At 45.8% G+C, this 18,045-nt stretch overlaps 1 pseudogene; it reads right to left on the reverse strand.

The window, feature by feature from the left end:
- The window catches only part of LOC147093338 (uncharacterized), a 174,202-nt pseudogene extending 157,526 nt beyond the window's left edge, over positions 1-16,676 (reverse strand).
- Positions 16,677-18,045: the final 1,369 nt, after the last annotated feature.

The following is an 18,045-nucleotide window of genomic DNA, read 5'->3' on the forward strand; positions in this document are numbered from 1 at the left end:
GCCGTTGTCAGTTGGAACAGACTTGAGAAGATCGTGCGTGAATCCACTGTACTTCTATTCTCCAGATTGAGGGAATTATCACCCGATCTGTGTTTGCAGCGCTCTTAAAGTCTGGAGGGACAATTTGTGTTCTTGTGAGCTTGATTATCTGGTATCTGAAACTCTAGCACCCCCGATCATTGGAGTCAACCTCAGTGTGTGGAAAAGGATTCCCTGGTGTATCCCACCCACTGACACACCAGAGTGTCTACATTGTGACTGTGGTGGGTCGATTCCACTGTTTCTGATGCCTTTAATCACATCCAGGAGTGAACCATTCAGGCAACTGAGGCTTGTTAATGTTAAGAGCCCCCAATAACTGGGCTGGATTTAAAGATTATTCCCTGTTCTCTCAGTACTAGTGAGCAGAGAGAAGCTGATGTTATAGAATCATAGAGCACAGTAGGATGCCTTTTGGCCCATCGTGCTGGTGCTGGCTCTCTGAAAGAGCAATGCAATTAGTCCCACTGCCCTGCTCTTTCCCCACAGCCCTGCAAATTTCTGCTTTTAATATATATCCAATTCCCTTTTGAAAGTTACTATTGAATTTGCTTCCACCTCCCATTCAGGCAGTGCATTCCAGATCACCACAATTCGCTGTGTAAAAAAAGTCTCCTCATTTCCTCTCTAGATTCCTTTGCCAATGATCTGAAATCTGTGTCCTCTCGTTACCGACCCTCCTGCCAGTGACAGCAGCTTCTCCTTGTTTGCTCGATCAAAACCCCTCCTAATTTTGAGCACCTCGATCACAGCTCCACTTAACCGTCTCTGCTCCAAGTTGTATTGCCATTGTTTTGTGAATTGTTGCTGTGATCGAGGTGCTGGATGTCCGTGCCTGGGGAATGGGACATTCTATCCTCGTGAGCACCGAGTGTCAGCATCCAGCAATCTCTGGTCAGGGACTGTCTTTTTAAACTGCCCCACCTGAGCTTTTTGACTCCCTGATTTCATTATTAAACATTTCTGAGTTTTTGCAGAGTGACCAAGGCTGAACAGATAAATGTGAGGTATTACATTTTGGTAGGAAGAATGGGGAGGTCACTTATCACTGCGAGTCTTGGTGGGGTAGAGGAACAAAGGGATCTCGGAGTATAAATACACAAATCACTAAAAGTTGCGACACCGGTGCCACGTGCTAGTGAGTATAGGAATAGGAGGATAGAGCAGATGAATGCGTGGCTAAAGAGTTGGTGCAGGAGGGAGGGCTTTAGTTTCCTGGATCACTGGGCCTGCTTCTGGGAAAGGTGGGACTTGTACAAGTCGGACGGGTTGCACCTGAACCAGAGCGGGACAAATATCCTTGCGGGGAGGTTTGCTAGCACTGTTCGGGGGTGTTTAAACTAAAATGGCAGGGGGTTGGGAACCTGAGCAGGGAGACAGAGGAAAGGAAAACAGGGATAAAAGCAAAAGATAGGAAGGAGAAAAACAAAAGTGGCAGTCAGAGAAATCAACGGTTTAAATCAAACGTGGCCACAGTAAATAATAATTCTAATAGGTTTAAGAGCGTTAAAAAAACAAGCCTGAAGGCTTTGTGTCTTAATGCGAGGGGCATTTGTAATAAGGTGGATGAATTGGCTGTGCAAATAGAGGTAAACAAATACGATTTGGTTGGGATTACAGAAACGTGGCTCAAGGATGGCCAAGACTGGGAACTCAACATCCAGGGTATTCGATATTCAGGAAAGATAGGCAAAAAGGAAAGGGAGGTGGGGTAGCATTACTGGTTAAAGAAGGGATTAATACAATTGTAATGAAGGATATTAGCTCTGATGATGTGGAATCTGTATGGGTAGAATTGAGAAATGCTAAGGGGAAAAAAACATTAGTGGGAGTGGTATATAGACCTCCAAACAGTAAGGTAGAGGTTGGGGATGGCATTAAAAGGGAAATTAAAGAAGCGTGCAATAAGGGCACAGCAGTCATCATGGGTGACTTTAATCTACATATAGATTGGGCCAACCAAATTAGTAACAATACTGTGGAGGAGGAATTCCTGGAGTGTTTACGGGATGGTTTCCTGGACCAATATTTCGAGGAACCAACCAGAGATCAGGCCATCTTAGACTGGGTATTATGTAATGAGAAAGGATTAATTAGCAATCTTGTTGTACGAGGCCCCTTGGGTCAGAGCGATCATAATATGATCGAATTCTTCATTAAGATGGAGAATGAAGTAGTTGACTCAGAGACAAGGGTCCTCAATTTAAATAAAGGAAACTACGATGGTCTGAGGAGCGAGTTAGGTAGGATTGAGTGGGGAATGGCGCTCAAAGGGTTGACGGTGGATAGGCAATGGCAAACATTCAAAGACCGAATGGATGAGCTACAGAATTTGTTCATCCCAGTTTGGCATAAAAATAAAACAAAAAAGGTGACTCAACCGTGGCTAACAAGGGAAATTAGGGATAGCATAAGATCCAAGGAGAGGACATATAAATTGGCTAGAAAAAGCAATAATCCTGAGGATTGGGAGCAGTTTAGGATTCAGCAAAGGAGGACAAAGGGATTAATTAAGAAAGGGAAAATAGAATATGAGAGTAAGCTTGCAGGGAACATAGAAACTGACTGTAAAAGCTTTTATAGATATGTGAAGAGAAAAAGATTAGTGAAGTCAAGCGTAGGTCCCTTACAGTAAGAATCAGGGGAATTTATAATGGGAAACAAGGAAATGGCAGACCAACTAAATACATACTTTGGTTCTGTCTTCACAAAGGAGGACACAAATAACCTCCCAGAGATGCCGGGGAACATAGGGTCTGATGAAAGAGAGGAACTGAAAGAAATCAGTATTTGTAGGAAAATGGTGTTAGGACAATTGATGGGACTGAAGGCCGATAAATCCCCAGGGCCTGATGGTCTACATCCCAGGGTACTTAAGGAAGTGGCCCTAGAGATAGTCGATGCATTACTGGTCATCTTCCAGAACTCGATAGACTCTGGAACGGTACCCATGGATTGGAGGGTAGCTAATGTTACCCCACTATTCAGAAAAGGTGGTAGAGAAAAAGCGGGGAATTATAGACCGGTAAGCCTGACATCGGTAGTGGGGAAAATGCTAGAGTCCATTATAAAAGATGTAATAGCAGAGCACTTGGAAAGCAGTGACAGGATCGGACAAAGTCAACATAGATTTACAAAAGGTAAATCATGCTTGACTAATCTACTGGAATTTTTTGAGGATGTAACTGGTAAAATAGATAAGGGAGAACCAGTGGATGTGGTGTATTTGGACTTTCAGAAGGCTTTCGATAAGGTCCCACACAAGAGATTAGCATGCAAAATTAAGGCACATGGGATTGGGGGCAAGGTATTGACTTGGATAGAGAACTGGTTGGCGGACAGAAGGCAAAGATTTGGAATAAACGGGTCGTTTTCCGAGTGGCAGGCAGTGACTAGTGGGGTACCGCAAGGATCGGTCCTAGGACCCCAGCTGTTCACAATATATATTAATGATCTGGACGAGGGAATTGGATGTAATATCTCCAAATTTGCAGACGACACAAAGCTGGGCGGGAGGGTAAGCTGCAAGGATGATGTCGGGAAACTCCAGTACGATTTGGACAGGTTGGGTGATTGGGCAGAAACATGGCAAATGCACTATAATGTGGATAAATGTGAGGTTATCCACTTTGGTGGCAAAAACAGGAAGGCAGATTATTATTTGAATGGCAATAGATTGGGAGAAGGGGAAGTGCAAAGAGACCTGGGTGTCCTTGTGCACCAGTTGCTGAAGGTAAGCATGCAGGTGCAGCAGGCGGTTAAGAAGGCAAATGGTATGTTGGCCTTCGTAGCAAGAGGGTTCGAGTACAGGAACAAGGATGTCTTGCTACAGTTGTACAGGGCCTTGGTGAGACCGCACCTTGAGTATTGTGTGCAGTTTTGGTCACCTTACCTGAGGAAGGACGTTCTTGCCATGGAGGGAGTGCAGCGAAGATTCACCAGGCTGATACCTGGGATGGCAGGAATGACGTATGAGGAGAGATTGTGTCGATTGGGCTTATACTCACTGGAGTCTAGAAGATTGAGAGGGGATCTCATCGAAACCTATATAATTCTGTCAGGTCTGGACAGACTAGATGCAGGAAGGATGTTTCTGATGGCCGGGGAGTCCAGAACCAGGGGTCATAGTCTAAGGATAAGGAGTAAGCCATTTAGGACTGAAATGAGGAGGAATTTCTTCACCCAGAGCGTGGTGAACCTGTGGAATTCCCTGCCACAGAGGGCGGTGGAGGCTAGTTCATTAAATATATTCAAGAAAGAGTTGGATATATTTCTTGAGGCTAAAGGGATCAAGGGATATGGGGAAAAGGCAGGGACAGGGTACTGAATTTGGATGATCAGCCATGATCACATTGAATGGCGGAGCAGGCTCGAAGGGCCGAATGGCCTACTCCTGCTCCTATCTTCTATGTTTCTACGTTAGCAAGGCCATAAAAAAAGCAAACCAAGCACTAGGGTTTATTTCTAGAGGTATAGAATTGAAAAGTAGTGAAGTTATGCTAAACCTGTATCAAACCTTGGTTAGACCACACTTAGAGTACTGCGTACAGTTCTGGTCGCCATATTATAAAAAGGAAAAAGAGTCACTGGAGAGGGTGCAGAGAAGATTTACAAGGATGATACCAGAAATGCGAGGCTATACATATCAGGAAAGGATGAACAGGCTGGGTCTCTTTTCTCTTGAAAAAAGAAAGCTGAGGGGTGACCTAATAGAGGTCTATAAAATTATGAAAAATGTCGATAGAGTGGATAGAGAGAGAATGTTTCCACTTGTGGGGAAGAGCATAACTAGAGGCCTCAATATAAGATAGTCCCCAAGGAATCCAATTGGGAATTCAGAAGAAACTTCTTTAGCCAGAGAGTGGTGAGAATGTGGAACTTGCTGCCACAGGGAGTGGTTGAAGTGAATAGTATCGATGCATTTAAGGGGAGGCTAGACAAGCAGACGAGGGAGAAGGGAATCGAGGGTTATGCTGATAGATTTAGATGAGGAAAGACGGGAGGAGGCTCGAGTGGAGTATAAACACCGGCATGGACTGGTTAGGCCGAATGGCCTGTTTCTGGCCATATATCCGATGTAATCCTATGTCAAGTATCCCAGCTGGCTTAGCTCCAGGCACTTTAGCACAGTGGGCAGCACTCTCACCTCTGAGTCAGAAGGTCGTGGGTTCAAGTCCCAGTCCAGAGACTTGAGCATAAAAATCTAGGCTGACACTCCAGTACTGAGAGAGTGCTGCACTGTCAGAGGTGCCGTCTTTCGGATGAGATGTTAAACCAAGGCCCCCATCTGCTCTTTCAGGTGGATGTAAAAGATCCCATGGCACTACATTGAAGAAGAACAGGGGAGTTCTCCCCGGTGTCCTGGAGCCAATATTTATCCCTCAATCAACATCACTGAAATAGATTATCTGGTCATTGTCACATTGCTGTTTGTGGGAGCTTGCTGTGCACCAATTGGCTGCCGCATTTCCTACATTACAACAGTGACTATACTTTAGAAGTACTTCATTGGCTGTAAAGCACTCTGGGACATCCTGAGGTCGTGAAAGGTGCTATATAAATGCAAGTCTTTCTCAGCAAGAGGGCGAGTGTCAGTGGTTGGAGGGAGGAGCTCAGTGTTGTCACTGGGTGGACACAGGCAGATTGAAGCTGAAAGGCAGAGAATGCTGAAGTTTGGAATGATAACACCCAAAGTCAGAAGATAAGCCCTTTGCCTAGATATGGGAGCTGGTTGCTAAGAGACCCACAGACCTAATAACACTGCAAACTGCTCAGGTAGCAGACTTGTTGCAACATGTGAGTTCCCAAGTGAGTTGGTGCACAGACAACAGAGGCTTGGGCATTTCTGAGAGACACAAACTGGTTCTGTAACCGGGAGAACAGGTTGAGGGAGTCACCCTACATGGGAAAACTTGTCTGAGGTATTAACACAGGCAGCTTGGGAATGGGATGATCAGTGAATCATAGAAATTTACAGCACAGAAGGAGGCCATTTGTAGGTTACGGCACTTCAAGTGCATATCCAAGTACTTTTTAAATGTGATGAGGGTCTCTGCCTCTACCACCCTTTCAGGCAGTGAGTTCCAGACCCCCACCACCCTCTGGATGAAAGAATTTTTCCTCAAATCCCCGCTGAACTTCTGACCAATTACTTTAAATCTGTGCCCCCTGGTTATTGACCTCCCTGCTAAGGGATATCGGTCCTTCCTATCCACTCTATCTAGGCCCCTCATAATTGTGTACACTTCAATTAGGTCTCCCCTCAGCCTCCTCTGTTGCAAAGAAAACAACCCCAGCCTATCCAATCTTTCCTCATAGCTAAAATTCCCCAGACCAAGCAACACCCTCGTAAATCTCCTCTGCAACCCCTCCAGTGCAATTACATCCTTCCTGTAATGTGGTGACCAGAACTGCATGCAGTATTTTAGCTGCAGCCTAACTAGTGTTTTATACAGGTCAAGCATAACCTCCCTGCTCTTATATTCTATGCCTCAGCTAATAAAGGCAAGTATCCCGTGTGCCTTCTTAATCTCCTTATCTACCTGTCCTGCTACCTTCAGGGATATGTGGACATGTACTCCAAGGTCCCTCTGATCTTCTCAGTGTCCTACCATTTATAGTGTATTCCCTTGCCTTGTTAGCCCTCCCCAAATGCATTACCTCACACTTCTCCGGATTGAACTCCATTTGCCACTGTTCTGCCCACCTGCCCAGTCCATTGATATCTTCCTGCAGTCTGCAGCTTTCTTCTTCATTATCAACCACACGGCCAACTTTTGCATCATCTGCAAACTTCTTAATCATACTTCCTACATTCAAGTCCAAATCATTGATTTATACCACAAAAAGCAAGGGACCCAGTACTGAGCCCTGTGGAACCCCACTGGAAACAGCCTTCCAGTCACAAAAATACCCTTCGACCATTACCCTTTCTTTCTTGCCTCTGAGCCAATTTTGGATCCATCTTGCCACTTTGCATTGGGTCCCATGGGCTTTTACTTTTATGACCAGTCTGTCATGTGGGACCTTATCAAAAGCCTTGCTAAAATCCATATAGACAACATCAAATGCACTACCCTCATCGACCTCCTCAAAAAATGCAATCAAGTTAGTCAGACATGACCTTCCCTTAACAAATCCATGCTGTCTGTCCCTGATTAATCTAAATGGAGATTTATCTGTCCCTCAAAATTTTTCCCAATAATTTTCCCACCACCGAGGTTAGGCTGACTGGCCTGTAATTACTCAGTCTATCCCTTTCTCCCATTTTAATCAATGGTACCATGTTAGCAGTCCTGCAGTTCTCCGGCACCACACCTGTACCCAGAGAGGATTGGAAAATGATGGTCAGAGCCTCTGCTATTTCCTCTCTTCTCTTAACAGTCTAGGATATATTTTATCCAGGCCTGGGGATTGAACCACCTTAATTTAATGAGAAATGATTAATTAGCAATCTTGTTGTGTGTGGCCCCTTGGGGCGGAGCGATCATAATATGATAGAATTCTTCATTAAGATGGAGAGTGAAGTAGTTGATTCAGAGACTTGGGTACTGAATTTAAATAAAGGGAACTATGATGGTATGAGGCGCGAGTTGGCTAGGATGGATTGGGGACTATTACTTAAAGGGCTAATGGTGAATAGGCAAAGGCAAACATTTAAAGATCGCATGGATGAACTAGAGAAATTGTTCATCCCTGTTTGGCATAAAAATAAAACAAAAAAGGTGACTCAACATTGGCTAACAAGGGAAATTAGGGATAGCATAAGATCCAAGGAGAGGACATATAAATTGGCCAGAAAAAGCAGCAAACCTGAGGTTTGGGAGCAGTTTAGGATTCAGCAAACGAGGACAAAGGGATTAATTAAGATGGGAAAAATAGAGTATGAGAGTAAGCTTTCAGGGAACATAAAAACTGACTGTAAAAGATTCTATAGATATGTGAAGAGAAAAAGATTGGTAAAGTCAAGCATAGCTCCCTTGCAGTCAGAATCAGGGGAATTTATAATGGGGAACAAAGACATGGCAGACCAACTAAATACATACTTTGGTTCTGTCTTCACAAAGGAGGACACAAATAAACTCCCAGAGATGTCAGGGAACATAGGGTCTAATGAGAGGGAGGAACTGAATGAAATCAGTATTTGTAGGGAAATGGTGTTAGGGAAATTGACGGGATTGAAGGCCGATAAATCCCCAGGGCCTGATAATCTACATCCTAGGATACTTAAGGTAGTGGCCCTAGAAATAGTAGATGCATTGCTGGTCATCTTCCAAAATTCTATAGACTCTGGAATAGTTCCCATGGATTGGAGAGTAGGTAATGTAACCCCACTAGTTAAAAAAGGTGGTAGAGAAAAAATGGGGAATTATAGACCGGTAAGCCTGACATCGGTAGTGGGGAAAATGCTAGAGTCCATTATAAAAGATGTAATAGCAGAGCACTTGGAAAACAGTGACAGGATCGGACAAAGTCAATATGGCTTTTCAAAAGGTAAATCATGCTTGACTAATCTACTGGAATTTTTTGAGGATGTAACTGGTAGAATAGATAAGGGAGAACCAGTGGATGTGGTGCATTTGGACTTTCAGAAGGCTTTCAATAAGGTCCCGCATAAGAGACTAGCATGCAAAGTTAAAGCACATGGGATTGGGGGTAAGGTACTGATTTGATAGAAAACTGGTTGGCAGACAGAAAGCAAAGAGTTGGAATAAACAGGTCTTTTTCTGAGTGGAAGGCAGTGACTAGTGGGGTACCGCAGGAATCGGTGCTAGGACCCCAGTTATTTACAATATATATTAATGATCTAGACAAGGGAACTAGATATAATATCTCCAAATTTGCAGACGACACAAAGCTGGGTGGGCGTGTGTGCTGTGAGGAGGATGCTGAGAAACTCCGGGATGATTTGGACAGGTTGGGTGATTGGGCAAAAGCATGGCCGATGCAGTATAACGTGGATAAATGTGAGGTTAACCACTTTGGTGGCAAAAACAGGAAGGCAGATTATTATCTGAATGGCAATAGATTGGGAGAAGGGGAAGTGCAACGGGACCTGGGTGTCCTTGTGCACCAGTCGCTGAAGGTAAGCATGCAGGTGCAGCAGGCAGTTAAGAAGGCAAATGGTATGTTGGCCTTCGTAGCGAGAGGGTTTGAGTACAGGAACAAGGATGTCTTGCTGCAGTTGTACAGGGCCTTGGTGAGACCACACCTTGAGTAATGTGTGCAGTTTTGGTCGCCTTTTCTGAGGAAGGATGTTCTTGCCATGGAGGGAGTGCAGCGAAGATTCACCAGACTGATACCTGGGATGGCAGGAATGATGTATGAGGAGAGATTGGGTCAATTGGGCTTGTACTCACTGGAGTTTAGAAGAATGAGAGTGGATTTCATTGAAACTTATAAAATTCTGACAGGACTGGACAGACTAGATGCAGGAAGGATGTTCCCGATGGCCGGCAAGTCCAGAACCAGGGGTCACAGTCTAAGGATAAGGGGTAGACCATTTAGGACAGAAATGAGGAGGAATTTCTTCACCCAGAGAGTGGTGAACCTGTGGAATTCTCTACCACAGGAGGCAGTAGAGGCCAATTCATTAAATATATTCAAGAAGGAGTTGGATATATTTCTTAAGGCTAAAGGGATCAAGGGGTATGGGGAGAAAGCAGGGACTGGGTACTGAATTTGGATGATCAGCCATGATCACATTGAATGGTGGAGCAGGCTCGAGGGGCCAAATAGCCTACTCCTGCTCCTATCTTCTATGTTTCTATATTTCTCTCCACATAACTGAAGTCCCCGATAAGAATATACAAATTAGGAGCAGGAGTTGGCCATACGGCCCCTCGAGCCTGGTCTGCCATTCAATAAGATCATGGATGATCTTCGAGCTCAACTCCACTTTCCCACCCAATCCCTATATTCCTTGATTCCCCTAGAGTCCAAAAATCTATCTATTTTAGCCTTGAATATAATCAACGACTCAGCATCCACAGCCATTTGGGGTAGAGAATTCCAAAGATTCAGAACCCTGAGTGAAGAAATTTCTCCTCATCCTTAAATGGCCGACGCCTTATCCTGAGACTATGCCCCCTAGTTCTAGACTCTCCATTCTGGGGAAACAACCTCTCAGCATCTACCCTGTCAATCCCCCTCAGAATCTTACATGTTTCAATGAGATCACCTCTCATTCTTCTAAATGCCAGAGAGTATCGGCACAATCTACTCAATCTCTCATCCCAGGGATCAATCTAGTGAACCTTTGTTGCACCGCCTCTAAGGCAAGTATGTCCTTCCTCAGATAAGACCAAAACTGTGCACAGTTCTCCAGGTGTGGTCTCACCAAGGCCCTGTACAATTGTAGTAAGACGTCCTTACTCTTGTACTCCATCCCCCTTGCAGTAAAAGCCAACATGCCATTTGCCTTCCTAATTGTCTGCTGTACCTGCATGCTAACATTCTGTGTTTCCTGTACGAGGACACTGAAATCTCTCTGAACACCAACATTTAATAGTTCCTCAATATTTAAAAAAAATCTGTTTTCCTATTTTTCCTATCAAAGTGAATAACCTCACAATTCTCCACATTATACTCCATCTGCCGTCTTATTGCCCCCTCACCTAACCTGTCTACATCCCTTTGCAGGCTGCTTGTGTCCTCCTCTCAGCTTACTTTCCCACCTAGCTTTGTATTGTCAGCAAACCTGAATACATTGCACTTGGTCCCTTCATCTAATCATTGATATAGATTGTAAATAGCTGAGGCCCAAGCATTCTTGCGGCACCCCACGAGTTACAGCCTGTCAATCGGAAATTGACCTGTTTATTCCTACTCTCTGTTTTCTGTCAGTCAACCAATCCTCTCTCCAAACTAATACATTACCCTCAATCCCACGAGCCCTTATCTTGCTTAGCAACCTTTTATGTGGCACATTATCGAATGCCTTTTGCAAATCCAAATATATTACATCCACTGGTTCGCCTTTATCTACCCTGCCAGTTACATCCTTAAAACACCTAATACATTTGTTAAACACAATTTCCCTTTCATAAAACCATGTTCACTCTGCCTAAGTGCCCTGTTACCACTTCCTCAGTAATGGATTCCAGCATTTTCCCCACGACTGATGTCAGGCTAACTGGACTGTAGTTCCCTGTTTTTGCTCTCCCTCCTTTCTTGAATAGAATGCTTGGGACGATGGGCCCTCCCCAGAGGAGGATTAATGCTCGTGCCTATGGGGCCCTCCCCTATGGATGGATGAATGCTGCTGATGGCCCACAGCACCTTATGGGCACCCAGTTTTGAGCTGCTAGGTCTGTTCAAATTCTATCGCACTTTGCACAATGGATCGTTTGCACAGTGTGAAGACACTTGGTGTAATCTGTAAATTCCAACAACATGCCTCCAGTTTCTGAGTCCAAATGATAGTGAACACCAGTGGTCCCAGCACGGATCCGTGTGGGACACCAGTTCTCACTTTCTGCTAGTCCGAGAAACTCCCCTTAACTTCCACCCTCTGATTTCTGTTTTGGAGCCATCTTTCTACCCATTCTGCTACCTGGACCTTGACTCCACACGGCCTGACCTTGGTCAGCCTGTAGATCGTACTTACTGTGGACACAGTACATCAATGGTGGAGGGGGTGGATATTGAGTCCTGTGCCAAGGCGCTGATGAAGTGAACTTCTCTGTCTTTGTGTTTTAGGCAACGCTGGTGGCGTTTTTCACCTCCTTCCACCTTTATAAGGATTGTTGCCGAATTATTAAACCCTTTTACAGCCTCACGAGCGGGACATGCAAACAACGAGGCCTCGTAAGTTTCCCTCAGAATTACAGACGGGCAAGTTTCCCTCAGAATTACAGACGGGCAGAAGGTGGGAAGTGGTGTTCCACGGGGATTGGTGCTGGGAACACTGTTGTTCACCATTTACATGAATGATTTGGACTTGGGAATCAGAAGCACAATTTCAAAATTTGCTGATGACACTAAATTGGAGGGTGTAGTTAATACTGAGGAAGACTGCAATAGCATCCTTGTAGAATTATTCAGTTGTGTTCAGTAAATAGCAGCATCTTTTAATTTGCCTTGAATGATCACATCATTATATAGTTATGTGAAAAACAGAAATCATTAAAAGCTCCCAATTTCAGAATTGTCAGATTCAAACTCAACTTCTTCCAAGTACAATCTAACATTCAAAAATTGTAATGGATGTAGGCAAGATATTAGGACTGTTGTCGAACACAATCCAAACACTGACACACAGACAGATGGGCAGGTGTAGCTTCACAGCGAATCCTTTCAAGCATCACTAAAAAGTGGCAGACTGGCAATCCATTGTTCACTAATGGAGTTGTGATCTTTGTAAATTAAGAAAGGAAATGCATGAAAATGTGTTAAAGAGTTGATTAACAGAGTGGGGCATCATCTCCCTTTGATTTCTATTTCTGACACCAGGCAACAGAAAAATGTCATTGCAACACGACATAAACAGACTCTTCAGGTGTCAGATATCAGACTTCAGAACAACACGTCCACCAGCTCTGGCCACAAACCCCAGTACAGTCAACCTTTCAGCAGCTGCAGCCCTGATTAAATAACTAGTAGTTTAACATGTCTAGTAGAGCTTTTGTAGCAAAATAGAAGAAATGTATTTGTGACACACACACAATTAATAATTAAATCACAATGTGATTGTGAGGATCGATTATCGTCTCTTTAAACCGAGGTGTCCACCGGTCGAGGAAGGTATCAAGTGAACCGGTGGACACTGCCTGCTCCCTCTCCAGGGCCACCCGGGCAGGGACAAGACCACGGGAGAGAGGCAGGCAGCCAGAGTGACCCCCCCATGGGCCCCGCCCATCCAGGGCTGACAAATTGCTGTTTTCACCAGGCCCAAGAGCAGGTCCAGGAGAAGATCCTCCGACTTACCCACGCCCCTCCGCACCAGGTACGCAAAGATTAGGAGTGTGGGGCTAAAGTGTAACCAAGAGTTGAGGAGCAGCCCCTTCAGGGAACTATACAGGGGCTGCAACCTCTCACACTGAATATATACACGGCCCGTGGACTCCTCTGGGCCACAGAAAAGACATCTGACCTTGGAGTCTGGAAAGGAGCTTAAACTGTTGCACACGACAGCTCCCTGCAGCAGTCTCCACCCCAGATCCCCAATGGTGTTGGGAAGGACTCCCACAGAGAGAGCCCTCCATTGGGGACACACGCCTCCGTCAGACAGCAAGATGACCCACCAGTCTAATTGAAATTGGGCAATAAACAAAATTAATCAATAAATGACACAGAAATCCGAGTCCCCGGGTACTCAGCCGTGGTGCGAAGTACGCTGGCCACCAATTTTCAGTTACTAACTCGCACCTCAGGCCCCACCCAGTCTGGTTTAATTACTGAATGTTTTCTAACTCCGGTATCAGGCCTGTCATTCTGAGGGAAACAAGGCCTCATTTATTGGTGTGTCCCACCCGAGCGGCTGTTAATGGCTTTAATAAACTGGCAGCAAGGTTTTTTTAAAGGTGGAAAATGGTGAAAAACGCCACTAGCGATGCCTCAAAACTCACGGACAGAGAAATCCACTACATCAGCGCCCCTGCCACAGGACTCCATATTCACCCCCTCCACCACTGGTGCACTGTGTCTGCAGTATGTACGGTCTACAAGATGACCATGGTCAGGCCATGTGGAGTCAAGGGCCAGGCAACAGAATGGATGGAAAGATTGCTACAAACTTCCCTTAACTCCAACCCTCTGATTTCTGTTCTGTTGCCAGCTTTCCATCCATTCTGCTGCCTGGCCCTTCCCTCCACACGGCCTTACCTTGGTCATCTTGTCGATCTTACATACTGTTATGGATAGCAAGCTGGTCACAAAACAGAAAACAGAGAGTAGGGGTTAAGAGTAGCTACTCAGACGGGCAAAAGGTGGGAAGTGGTGTTCCACAGGGATCGGCGCTGGGATCACTATTGTTCACCATTAAAATAAACGATTTGGACTCGTGAATCAGAAGAAAAATTTCAAAGTTTGTCGATAACACCAAATTGGGAGGTAGAGTTAATACGGAGGAAGACAAAATGCAAGAAGACATTAATAAATTTCAGAATGGGCGTGTAATTGGCAAATGAATTTCACTGTAGATCAGTGTGAGGTGGTGTGTTAATGAATTTCACTGTAGATCAGTGTGAGGTGGTGTGTTAATGAATTTCGCTATGGACCAGTGTGAGGTGGTGTGTTAATGAATTTCACTATAGATCAGTGTGAGGCGGTGTGTTAATGAATTTCACTATGGATCAGTGTGAGGTGGTGTGTTAATGAATTTCACTATAGATCAGTTTGAGGGGGTGTGTTAATGAATTTCACTATAGATCAGTGTGAGGTGGTGTGTTAATGAATTTCACTATAGACCAGTGTGAGGTGGTGTGTTAATGAATTTCACTATAGATCAGTGTGAGGCAGTGTGTTAATGAATGTCACTATAGATCAGTGTGAGGTGGTGTGTTAATGAATTTCACTGTAGATCAGTGTGAGGTGGTGTGTTAATGAATTTCACTATAGGTCAGTGTGAGGTGTATTGTTTTGGTGGGAAGAATAAGGAAGCCAATCAGTGCTTGGACAAGGGGGTGAAATTGGGTTGCTTTGTGCCTCCCGCAATATTTAGCGGGAGGTTAGTGGCGGAGGTAGTCGGTAGCTCCCCGCAGCACTGCACCGCCGGAATGACGTCATCGCCACGCACAGCACACCGGCTGCAACCTTGGGTTGCGACCCCTGACCTATCGCCGGACGATATGTACGACAGGGTCAGGGGTCATTTCTGCAGCCACGGCGACGCCACTTAAAGGGCAGGTGTCGGGCGGCAATTTTTTACTTTGGCTGACTACCAGCACCTGCCCCCTTCCCCTTTCTTCTTCGGGGTGTCGGCCGCAATCACACAGCCCGGCGCTCCTCTTGATCCAACACCCCACTCCCCGGTGGTCCAGCAGGGCCCTGGTGTGTGCAGTGTTAGGCCCCCCCCTTTAATCAGGGAGGGAGGTCTGCTATGACGCGGTGCTATGTGCCGACGGGCGTGGTGCTGTTACATGAAGTGCCGTGAAATTCACTGGTAGTGCCTCAAGAGGGAGGGCAGCGCTTCCAGTAGCACCCTGCCTCCTGCCTGGGGTGCCACGACTGAATATGATGTGCTGGGGCGCTAACTATTACGGGGCGTTAAAATTAGCCCCGGTGATGTTAGCGACCCAAAGGGGGTGCCACCGAATTTCCCCCTAAGAGTCTAAATGGGCTGGAGGAGCAGAGGGATCCAGGGACACGGATACACAAATCACTAAAAGTAGCAACACACGTTAATAAGGCCATTAAAAAAAAGCACTGGGGTACATTCCTAAAGGAGCCTTCTGTTCCATGCCTAGGAGCTCTGAACCATGGCAGAGAGCGGCTGGGACACGTTTCTCACACGCCTCGAGATTAACCCGCACAGCAACTTTGCTGTCAGTGAAGAGAGACAAGAAAGACCAAACTGCTGTTTGCCCCTCTCAGTGTGGCCCTGAAGGACTGTGTCCAGGCTGGAGTTCTGTTCCCACCGTATGATCCTCCCCCAGATTGTCCTTTCTGAGCTCCAGCCAGGTGATGCTAAACACTCAGGTGGGAAAGACAAAAATCTACAACAATGTCTTTAAAAAAAGTTGATTTATTTGACATATATCCAGAATATTAAACTCCAGCCAGTTCCCGGAGTTATTATCATCAGCAGAAAGAATCCCCAACTGTCAGAATGAACATGGTTCAGTCCTGGATGTGATTAACAGCAGGAACAACAGAATCCACCCCCTGCAGTCACTTGTGAACTCGCTGGTGTGTCAGCAGGTGGGATGAGCGAGTGAATCCCTCCCCACACACGGAGCAGGTGAATGGCCTCGCCCCAGTGTGAGTGCATTCGTGTTGTATCAGCTTCCTTTTGCTTTTAAAACTCTTCTCACAGTTCGAGCATTTAAAAGGTGTCTCATCAGGGTGAACTCGCTGGTGTTTCAGCAGGTTGGATGACTGAGTGAATGCCTTCCCACACTCAGAGCAGGTGAACAGCCTCTCCCCGGTGTGGACACACTGGTGTATCAGCAGGTCAGATGAATTAGTGAATCCCTTCCCACACTCAGAGCAGGTGAACGGCCTCTCCCCAGTGTGAACTCGCTGGTGTGTCAGCAGGTGGGATGAATTAGTGAATCCCTTCCCACACTCAGAGCAGGTGAACGGCCTCTCCCCTGTGTGAACACGCTGGTGTGTCAGCAGGTGGGATGAATTAGTGAATCCCTTCCCACACTCAGAGCAGGTGAACGGCCTCTCCCCAGTGTGAACACGCTGGTGTATCAGTAGTTTGGATAACTGAGTGAATCCCTTCCCACACTCAGAGCAGGTGAACGGCCTCTCCCCGGTGTGAATGCGCTTGTGTGTCGATAGGCCAGAGGATTGGCTGAAGCCTCGTCCACACACACAACACGTGTACGGTTTTTCCCCGCTGTAAACGGTGCTTTTTGCTTCCATGTTCAGAGGCCGATGATATTCAGATCCGATGAGTCGAGTGACTCTGTCAGATCTTGACGTGATGTTTGGTTTGAGTTTTCTGTCTGCAAATCCTCCCCTTCCAGTGCCCTGTAAAATTAATTTAAAACAGGGAGCGTGAGAGACAACCCACAAGAAAACAAAGGCAGGTTGTGAAATTGAGCTCAATGAATCTGGTCAATTGTGGGGCCGGCACTAGAGAAAAGTGACCATGAAAGCTGCCGGATTGTCATAAAAACCCAACTGGTTCACTGATGTCCTTCAGGGAAGGGAATCCGCCACCTGGTCTGGGCCTACACAAGTCTCTGGCCTCTATGGGAGGAGAGAGTGAGAGAGAGAGAGAGGTGGGAGGGGGAGAAGGAAAGGAACTTTATACATCTGCAACTCGACCAGAACTTTGATAGAACCTCCAAAACCCGCAACCTCCACCACCTAGAAGGACAAGGGCAGCTGTTGTATGGGAGCACCATCACCTCCAAGTTCCCCTCCAAGTCACACACCATCCTGACTCAGATATATTCATCGTTGCTGGGTCATAATCCTGGAACTCCTTACCGAACAACATTGTGGGAATACCTTCACCACACAGACTGCAGTAGTTCAAGAAGGTGACTCACCACCCCCTTCTCAACGGGCAACTGGGGATTGGCAATACAGGAAACTTTCGTTTAAACGGAGGTTAAATATCCGGAATGCTCTGTCCACCGGCAAAATTCAGGAGTCGGTTCAGATAACTTTTTTTTACTTTTAGCTGCTTTTTTCTCCATTTGTGGCTCTGCAAGCGTCTAGCTAAAGCTGTTGCTTAGCTACAGAGATGCTTGCAAGCTGCGCCGACTGTTTTGAAGCTGTTGCTAAGCAACAGGGTTTGTTGCTTCAGACGGAGCTCAGAAGCTCCGTATCTTTTAACTATAGCGCCCCTTTCTCCGGCAGTGTTGATCGACTGGCACCAGCTCGGTCCCGTCAGTGCCGGATACCAGAAAGTTTCCTGTATTTGCTGCTCTTGCTAGCTACGCCCACATCCCAAGAATGAATTAAAACAAATCTGTAGATGTAAACTGGATTAAAAGCCTGTACAGAAATACTTGTTCCTAAAACAATACTCTTTTACATTGTACGGACAGTGTCTGTGTAACAACCTAATCTCCCCTAGAATCCACCTCCCTTGACAGTCTCACATTGGAAATTGTTGGGTCCTCTTGGGCTCAGAAGTACTCGGGGTTAAACCCAGCATCTTCTCCTCCATCTCCACTCCAGCTCAAACTGAAACATAGAAACATACAAACATAGAAGATAGGAGCAGGAGTAGGCTATTCGGCCCCTCATGACTGATCATCCAAATTCAGTACCCGGTCCCTGCTTTCTCCCCATACCCCTTGATCCCTTTAGCTTTAAGAAATATATCCAACTCCTTCTTGAATATATTTAATGTATTGCCCTCTCCTGCCTTCTGTGGTA

This window comes from Somniosus microcephalus, unplaced genomic scaffold, assembly GCF_052327205.1.
Source record: "Somniosus microcephalus isolate GS21.2 unplaced genomic scaffold, FLI_Smic_1.0 unresolved_chr1, whole genome shotgun sequence".
NCBI classification, from domain to species: Eukaryota; Metazoa; Chordata; class Chondrichthyes; order Squaliformes; family Somniosidae; genus Somniosus; species Somniosus microcephalus.